The sequence below is a fragment of the Trachinotus anak genome, unplaced genomic scaffold (genome assembly GCF_046630095.1).
Source record: "Trachinotus anak isolate AG129_WGS33_773 ecotype Australia unplaced genomic scaffold, CSIRO_AGI_Tana_v1 ptg000008l, whole genome shotgun sequence".
Classification (NCBI taxonomy): domain Eukaryota; kingdom Metazoa; phylum Chordata; class Actinopteri; order Carangiformes; family Carangidae; genus Trachinotus; species Trachinotus anak.
This window is the reverse complement of record NW_027273859.1, coordinates 1931065-1941509: the sequence shown is the minus strand read 5'-3', so window position 1 is coordinate 1941509 and position 10445 is coordinate 1931065.

Here is a 10445-nt window from a genome sequence, read left to right as displayed (position 1 = left end):
TGCTTTGTAGACCACCATCCACCTCAACTACCTGACTCCTTTGCCGTTAATAAATTTATCTTCATTCATTCGAAAAACATGTTGCCTCTGAACATGATCCAGCCTGAGATTGCTTCCTACAAAATATATTTGCTGTTGCAGTTTAATTGTATAGAAATGTTGCCTCAACTTTGTGGCAACATTTCTCTTGTTTCTTATGTTCTCTTGTTCAAGTTTTAAACATAATAACAGTGACTGATACTGTAAAGCCTCTTCAGGACTACTTCCCTGTCATTTGTGCACTGTAAGCTTGCATATTTGCATCAGTGCTTGAACTGCAGCCATGTTGAACGAATCAAGTCAAGGTAGAGTTGTTGTTTTTGAAATAAGAGAACAACAATCTATTTATTGTTGATGTACACATGACGTAAAAGTGATGGCAACTTAACATATCAGTCTCATGTTTGAGTGAAGGTCACAAAAACCTGCAGAACATAGTCCTGAAGAGAGCAGTGAGAGTGAATCAAAACAGTACAGTTGTCATTGTAAAACCAAAACACGCCAGCTGAAAGTCACTAAAATGCCCTGAGAAAGCTGAAAGGGACTTTTCAGAGTTGGTGATAATTCTCTGTGAGTTTGTCACCATTACCCATAGTCCTCTAAACCACTGTTTTAAAGATATGGATTAGCTGTCATAGGTCAGTCTTTCATCTTGATGTTCCAATAAAACAGGAAGCACCAAACCGAGGTGATATTGAGCGTGAAGGTGACTCCAGGGAGGAGCCATTTAGTCTGAGGCCAACATTAAATACATGAAGGAGGCAAGGGTAAATGGACAGAAGGAAAATAATTTCAAAATAAAACAGGAAATCATACAAATCATACTATTGTTTTAGGGGCAAATCAAGACAATTACAGTTTTGAGTTACTAACTTTATATAATAATAATAGCTATCATCATCATCATCATAATAATAATGTAGAATTTCAAAGAGCAAAAATAAATTCATATATATACATCCTTTGGAGATATGAAGATATACGTTTATAACATATATGAAATACCTATAGTAAAATTTGTATTTGTACATATTTTAAAATATCTACACAGTGAATTTTTGTATGGTGCAACATGTTGCGTTCATATAGATGAACATTTTAATTTATATACGCAAGTTTATTAAAACAACATACACATCAAAATTATATATACTTATATATGTTTTTGGTATTAATGTATGTCTTTGCATTCTTCAAAAGTGGCCCCACTTTGGAACCCCCTGTATATAATGTTAACATATACTGACAGGCTTTGGGATGGATGTATATTTATGCAACATATGTCTACAATATAAGCATATATACATAAACAGACATATTTCCATGGGCTAGACATATATGTAGAATATATGAAATTGTTCCAATTTCTAATAGGTTTCATGCATAATTTTTACAAGTATCTTTTTATTTTATTTGTACATATATTTCATATATGGAAATTAATATATGTGCACAAAATAGATTTGGGTTGGAGCATTATGGGAAATAATCTCAAAGGAATCTAGTTTTGCAAATAGTGACTGTGCAAGTTCCTGAGTTTTTACAAAATCTTATAGTATAATGAAATACTACAAACTCTGACTTGTCTTTAGATGTGAGAGGGTGTCAGACTTTAGTTGTTTAAAAGTCTTTGCAAGGTCTTGTAGTGGAAATGGTCAAAACATTTAGTGTTTTCTTTGTTGAACTGAACGAGGTCAAATACATGCTAAATTACTCATTGTTTTGGGTTCATTGTGTGTTACCAATATGTGTTGGTGTGTTTTCATCATGTATAAACCTTGAGTGAGTGAAGGTATATGATTTCCATTCATTTTCTACAACTTAAACTTCACTGTAAGAGGTGAGTTTATGGTGTAGTGTTAGCAGACACAGGCTAATGGCTAGCTAACCTTCCCTAGCTGATCTTTCTCCTCAGTAAATACACTAGAAATATTAGAAACTTTTCATATGTGCACTTGCATTATTAGAAAATTGATACTGACGTGTGTGAGATCTCAGTGAACAAAGGAACACGGGCATGCTGTTGCTAAATTGGCATAAAATTTTGTGAAGTTTGGATGAGAAAGTTGTGATAGGTTAGAACAAACTCCAGTCACCCCTCTCAGAAAACAGCTAACATGCAGTATTACATCCTGGTCGCCAATATAATCACAACATCCCTGCTTCATTTCCAGTGTTTCCGAAGCTTTTCTATGTTTTCATGATATCAACTGTCCAGGTGAAATCACCAAGAAAGAAAACACAGCTAATTTGTATCTTAAATGAATCTTAGATACTACTTCATATAGTAGAGAGGATGTAAATGGTCAAACAGCAGTGCAACAAATCTGATTTTATTTTTATGAGTTCGTTCCACTTTAGCTAACTGTGCTTCAGGACTGAAAGAAGCAAATAAACCTCTTTATTATTATTGTCGGGAAAATATATCTTCATATGGATTTGAAACGTAAACGGCAACATGATCATCACCATTCACACACACACTCACAAACACACACATACACACAAACCTCACCAGGAGGACTGGCTCTGTGCACTCACTCATAGTCTTTTCACTGTTCAGCTCTCAGCTAAATGGATCTCAGCGCCATCCCACAGACACCAGTGACCTTCAGTCATTTAGCAGGCAGTATGATAGGAACATAATATCAACACCTGAACAAAGCGCAGTGTAAAGCGTCACATCAAGCTGCTGTTTATTCATAGCGCAGTTGGTTGGGTCTGTCATCTAGAGGTCAGTCATTTGAATACTCCCCCATTACAGGCTACTGCCGTCCCTTTGCCTTCCAGTTAAAACAACCTCACATCAGTCACTTCAAAAGAGCCTGGCTTCAAACATCGCGTTTCCAATATGACAAACGTACTTCATAGCAACAGCTCTGACAAAATATGCAGCAGCTGCCTGGCGTAAAGGATGAAATGTGTAAAAATCAAGACTGCGCTGCACTCGTGTCAAAGAGACACAGAGAGGCAGGGAACAAGAGAGTTAGAGAAGAGGAAAGGAGGCAGAAAGACGAGGAAGAGACAGACAGAGACGACAAGACATGGGAGAGAAAAGCCCAAACAGGCTTTGTTTTAATTACCAGCGCAGGGAAGGCGGAGAAAAGCAGAGATTTCTGCTCGTTAGACTATCGCTTTGGATCAAACGCTATATTTACATATCAGATTAAACCGCTCCCACAAACGGTGAGATCTGAGCGGTGAAGGCATGGCTAACGAGAGGAAGCCATCTTCCTGCTCATATTTAACGGGGGGTGGGGGGGGGGGGGGTGTAACACTGGCAAAACAACTCAGCTATACTTATTAGAAAAAGCAGCGTACAAAGACTGATGAAGACAGGACTTGGGGAAAAAGAGCTAGTTAGTGCAACATGTGCTGCATGACAAAAAGTCGCAGTCGCACAATCACATCACAAGCTGGATGATGCTGGAAAATTGGAAGACCGAGGAGCGGACTGAAGCCTCAACATTTTGTGACTCCTCACCAAGCCAGCCAATTAGGGGCCTTGGTGGGTCAGAGTGCATTATGGGAGGTGATGGGAGTTTAGTAACAGCACAAATACACTGTCAGAAAGGACTCCCCCTTCTTTCATCCCTGCCTTTCTTCTGCGGCCTTTCTTCTCCCCTTCCGTCGAGGCAGAAGAGCTGGCTTTGTGGCTCAAGGGATCCAAATGGCGGTCCATCATTATTCCCTCTCAGATGCCAGCTTCCCCTCCACCCCTGCTCCAAACACCATCACCACTACCAGGCCTTCCCTGACCCCCACCCCCCACTCACACACACACACACACCCTGTGCAGACAGTTACACAAGCTAAGGCTGCAGAGGCTGCAGCAGAGTCTCTTTACCGTGTGAAATAAAGACTTCTGAGGGTGAAAACTCCATTACCACCGAGCTGCCGCTTCCCTCAGCCATCAAATGAGTGAGAAAGAAAGTAAAGGACAAAACAGTCGTGAGTGATTACTGGTGTGTGTGTGTGTGTGTGTGTGTGTGTGTGTAGGTGTGTAGGTGTGTGGTTGTATGCATTAGTCAACCAAGCTACCACTTGCAAGGCCACCTGCATGAGGGAAATGCATGCCAAAAGCAAATTCAGTGTCTATTGGAATAACAATGGAAGTAATTGGAGCTAACAACCCAAATCACTAGGCGCGGGGATTTGAAACATATGTCATGTTGTTGCGCATCACTGATAAAAACTAATAACAGTATTCCCTGACTGCAATGTATGAGAGTCAGACACAAAGCCCTGGCAAAGCGTAACCCCCATTCACCCCCCCCCCAAACCGCAACCGCCGCCCCCCCCCCCCCCCCCCCCCCACAATGTCAGATATATCAGCAATGCTAATGCCCAGGCAGCATCCTGCGCCGCTCACCCTGAAACACTGAAAAGACGAGCATTTAGGCTCTAAAAGACACACATAAACAAAAAAGGAAGGAGGAGATGAAAAGAGAGGGAAAAAATGAAAGAAAATGCAAGATGGGGGAGAGGAAGAAAAGAATGAAGGGAGGCCGAGGTTGGTGTGTGTTTGTGTGTGTATGTGTGTTCGGAGGGGGGGGCAAAGAGGAAGTCAATTACGTATTCTGAACCTGGTCGATATAGTCCTTGGGGATCTGCCTCCGCACCTCAGGATCTGTAAATAATTGACAGATAATATTAATTGGCTTTGGATTAGTGAGCAACCTCAGTATCACACATTAATATTTGATCAGAGGATGATAGGGACCCTGGCAGGGGATCCGAAGGGGCAGCTGAGGCTGTTTTGCTGATTAGGCCAGAGAAGGGAGGAGATGGAGGCAAGTGGTAGCAGCACCAACAGAAACACAGCAGCTCCACACACACACACACACACACACACAGGAAACACACAGCCGTGGTTTGATGCTCCCGTTAGCTCCAGGCTGCTAAACCTCCTCCAGCCAGAAAACCACCCGCTCCTTGTTTCACCACAAAGAATAAAGGAAGAAGAAAAACAGAGGAGGACTTCCAGAGCTGCTCTGATTGCTTGTTTTTGTAGGGATGTGCGAGTGTGGTCTACTCGTCAGTGTTTTCCCGACTGTACATGCTGAGCAATGACTGGCCACTTAGTGAAAATAGCACATATTCAGTCTTCATTCAGATTTCCAGTAGAGAGTTTCCATGGTTGAAATGCTGACTCACAGCAATAAAATACAAGGAAAACAAATACTTTTGTGCTGTTAGGAATTATTGCTTTTTGGGTGTTTATGATTTTATTGTATAATATCCTCATAAATCAAGTCAAGTCAACTTATTTATTCCACATTGGTCTAAGAGGCTTTACAGTGTGAACAACACCTGCACCCCTACACACTCTAACACATCACATCGCTCTTCAGCCACAGTATCACCAGGTCTTTTTATTTATTCATCATTTTTTATGGGTTAAAATAAGTACTTCCTCAACATTAGATGATCTTTGTTGTCATGGTTACAATAATAACAACGTGGTTAACTTTGTTGAACGGTCATGGATAATAAAAACAACATAAACTGCTACTGTCACATGGGAATCGAACACCGCTCTCCCGTGTTGTTTTGACCCGTTCATATTATTATTATGGATCATAGTAACCTCTTCAGTTTTACACCCCACAAACTAATGGATGAAAAGATTCAACCCTCTTTCACAATTATCTGTTGATGATGTAAAATCAAAAATGCATTCTTGATATTTGGCCAACACTTATATGGGAGGTGTAATAGTAACTTGGGGGAACTGTATGAGGTGCAAACCTTTTTAAAAAAAAAAAAAGTTGAGGGCTGAACCTGGAGGTCCTTGGTGTTTCCTGCAGCGGAGGCAGCAGCAGTGATGCTCAGAGTGGGGAAAAAAACAAACAAGACAGATTTACGCAGCAAAACAAGCTGGCAGACATACATGCACAATTAAACTCATGGAGGCTAATTAAAGTGTTACTGGAAGCATGCAGCTAGAGTGTGACAACATAATGAAAGATTGAAGAGGGGAGGAGAGATACGGGACCCCCGCTCACTACAGACACCCCCCCCCCCTTCCTTTCTCTCTGAAAACAATGCCACCTCTCCCTTTCTCTACTCGCCTCCTCTCTCTCATCTACCATATGTTGCCATTTGTTTAGTCAAATCCCCTTTAAGCAGTGCAGATCTATGGCTCTGAGGCAGTGCTTTGCTACAACTTGGATCACTCTCTATAGACACATCGGCAGTTCATATTCCTCACGGCCCGTGTCACTTGGCCAGCTAGAAGAGTCTCCCGGGAGCAGCTTTTTATTGCTTTTCCACATCATTTGTCTGGCGATTACAGCTAGCTTCCCCTGAACCAGGGGAATAATCACAATATTTCAATTTAAAGATAGCAGCTGAGAGAGAGAAGGGCTAGTTTGGCTTGGAGATTGTTCCTGCACCATGCTGTGAAGAGGGCACCGATAGGACGAGTTATAGATCATTTCCTGACACAAATGACTGCTTAATATTAGCAGAAGACCCTGGTCAAAACTGCACTGCCTGTCCCTGCAGACACTCAGAGTGAGTCTGATTTACCTGTGATGCTTCCTGAGATCAGGTTCATTTCTGTTAGAATATAAAGACTTAATTTTCATATATACTCATCTGAATGTCTGTTTTGTTACAGTAACGTCTCTGATGATGATCTTTAATCACACTGATCTCATATTACACAGTGAGTCACTCTGTGCAGCAGGTTATTATGACCCATAGTTAGGTTAGGAGCGAAGGGAAAAGTAGTATATGACGTAGTTTATAGAGCGCCAAAGTCCACGTCAGGAGGAGGTTGGGTTGGATGGATGAATATGACACAGGAGAGCGGTGTTCGATTCCCATGTGACAGTAGCAGTTTATGTTGTTTCTATTATCCCTGACCGTTCGACAAAGTTAACCACATTGTTATTATTGTAACCATGACAACAAAGATCATCTAATGTTGAAGGAGCACTTATTTTAACCCAAACCCAGCTGAAAACTCTTTGCTTGTTTCTATCTCACATATCATAAAGCTTGGGATAGACAGAAACAGCCAAAATGAGCTTCTCCTCAATTTCTTTGTTACCAGGGTGAAGACTCCCACCCCATCTGATTGGTTGCCTGGAGTGGAGGTGCAGTGACGACACCAGAGCCTTTCTGAAAATTCCCGAAATTTAGAGGTGCTTGAAGGGGCCAAAAAAAATGTTATATGGACACATGCCCCAAACTTCAAGGAGGCCTATTACACTTATTTCCGGTTCTGTATTTTTACTCTGGGACTACACTAGAGAAGCTTTGCATGATTCACAGTTTTAAAAAAGTCCTAATTTATCTCCAACTGCCTGTTATGCAGCTCTTCAGTTGAGCCTCTAACTGAAACCAGCAACATTAGTTCGAGCCTCCTTGAGAGCCCACTGATTGGCCAAACTTCCAGAAGCCTGTCAATCTTACCAGTATGGAGGTTCTGAAAGTAAAATGTAAAACTAAGTAAAACTAAAGTAACAAATCAAACTAAGTAACAGATCATCGCTGAAATGGCAACTTCTAAAATCCATATGTACATGTTTGAGTCTGAATCTGATCCAGAATCTGACAGCGGAGCACAAACATCTGCTGTAACAAAGCAGGAAGTCTCTATTCAGTAAATATTAGGCCCATTACCTGTTTATTGTGTATCATGACTGTGGATGTAGTCCACAATGCATAATGTTTCTATATATATCTATATATCTATATATATACCAAATCTAACAACCCTAGTAAAATGTTATTTTTCAGCAGAGATGTTTTATCATTTAATCTGTGGCATATAATTCAGGAACCGCTCCTGTAACTTGTATCAGGAGGTGGGCACAAATGACTTATATGGTCATTTAGATTAGGTTGTCAAATTTAACCAGTGAGTGATGAGAGTGATGAGAAAAACCAGTAACAAACCAAATCAATTACTATTAAACCAAAAGCTGTTTCTCTGCTTCTCTATTAGTTCAGAAATCGTGTTAGTGTCACATCTTAATCCCTGTGGAGGGAACATGGCTTTTCTCATTTTAATTATGAATCTAATCACTTTACTATCCTACTACTACTTTCTGCTTACTACTTACTACTATTTACAATAATGTGCAGCAAATCTATATGATTTTTATCAATATCATCGCACATTATTTTCATTTGATGGATATGAGTTTTTGACTCAGACCAAGAAAACAATGTGTGGTATCTGCAGGCCCTGTACGAGTGAGCCAATCTGCCTAAAGACCCCCACTGGTCATCAGTACTGGAATCTCTGATGACAAGCAACAATCTGAACTATTGGATTTAGGAGAAAGACATGAATCGCAGACGTGAATACTGGCGACCCGTTTCAGAGAGGATTGCTGGAGACTTGTATATGGACCCTGTAATCCCATTGCTCCATTTCATGGAGCTTTACCCAGAAGAGCTTATCCCCAGCATCTAACCCCTCACAGACCCCGTTTTAGTAAGATGGGAACCACACTGAGAAAAAGCAAGTGGCTGATGGGAAAGCTCCTGAGGAGGACTGTTGAGTTCAATCAGGATCTCTAATTAAAAGATTTAAAAGTCTCCAGATTTCGAATTAATAATTTCTCCAAATGAAAGTATCAGATTGGCTGTGTGAGCTTGCCTCCACTTTAGCACATACTATGCTCACTTGTAGAGGCCCACAATCCTAATTTATATATCTCAACTAAGGTTCATGATTGTTTGCATGAGTGCACATGGAGCACATTGAAAAGTATTTTGTTAAATTATTGTAACAGATTGATGAAGTAGACATTAAAGGCCTGGTCATCCTAAATGTAGACGCCAAAATCATGCATGACAGTGAATTGAGTGATATTACAACTTATTTCAAAACTGAGACAACGACAACTTTCAGCAGCTCTGAATCCAAATGGCAATTAATCTTAATTGACCATGCAAATGTTTTTGAATTATTATAGTGAGGCTGTCTTTTGATGGCATCAGTGTTCCTTGCACTGACACAGCAGAAGTGCTGTTGTAGAAAATTGATCAGTAAAAGGTTTGATTTTAGCCCAACTTTTAACCTTAACCAGCCATGCATAAGATGTGTGCAAGCATACATGCCAGGTTAAATATAGCATATACTCTAACTAAATGTGAACCACATAGCATCATGCTAAATCTGCCATTTTCCTCCCAAGTTTGTAGATAGTGGAGCCAACTATTGCTTCCTGGAAAGTTTCCACAGTTGTAAAATCCTGCCTCACAGCTGTATAAATTACTTGCAGTATTTTAGAGTTTTGCATTATGGTTCACTTCAAACATTTTGTGTTTAATGAAACAACAAATATTTTTTTCATGAAAAAATCTGTAGCTCCCCTTATATCTTTCCACCATACATAATCATTGCTGCTCCTCTTTTTATCTCTCCTTATCAGGGTCCTCGCCTCTTTCTGTGTGAAGCTGATAATATAGACCTTGCATTGGTTGGGCTAGTAGGAAATGGTATGTGATTTTGCATTAGCTGTTGTTACCTGGTTGTTTTTTATAATGTAGTGAAACACCTCAGCAGTTGAAAGAGTGCAGAGTGCTTTGAAAAAAATTAAAGTTATATCTCAGGTTGAGTAAATGACTAAAACATGTAAAAACTTTCAATGATATCAAGAGTACGGTCTGGAACTGAAACTGGCATCCCAATGCTGCTACTGTAAATCTGGTTTTTCTGTTTATGATGCTCACTAGAATTAGACAGCTTGATGGTGAGTAATCAATATCAATAAGAGAAATCAACGTCACCATAAAAACAGGGCATCCTCTATCAGAGAAAGGTGGATGAAAAGGCTGTCATACAGGAGAACATAACTTTATATCTGTCTTCATCTGGAGAAAGAAGGGAGGGGGGCTGTAAGTCCCTGGACCGGAGGGAAGGATGCTGCTGTGATCCAGTCGTAGCCTTTGATCCCTGGGATGACCTGAGCCACCGGCTGGACTCTGGAAATGAACACACCAGAGGCCTGTGGGACCCAATCCATCACTGTTCAGTCCTACAACGAGCTCTGCTGTAGTGTGTACACACACACACACACACACACACACACACACACACACAGTGCTAAACCAAATTAATGGATGGCACAATTTGCAGGCCAAGTAACTCGGTAATATGTCACTAAGTGCTACGGTATAATGATATAAAGTCTTTGGATGTTGCTAACGCATACACTAATGAGCAGGTCATACATACTGTACAATAGAAAGACAAATCTAAAAATACATGTACATTCATATTGCACATACAACATAAAGTCATTAAGACACACATCACCAGTGTGTTAGCTGCACAGATACACACCTCATCAGAAAGCCAGAATTGGTATCATAAGAAAAATCAAGTCTGGTGACATGGTGTTATAAATGAACAGAGGAAATTATGTCTCTCTCTCCAA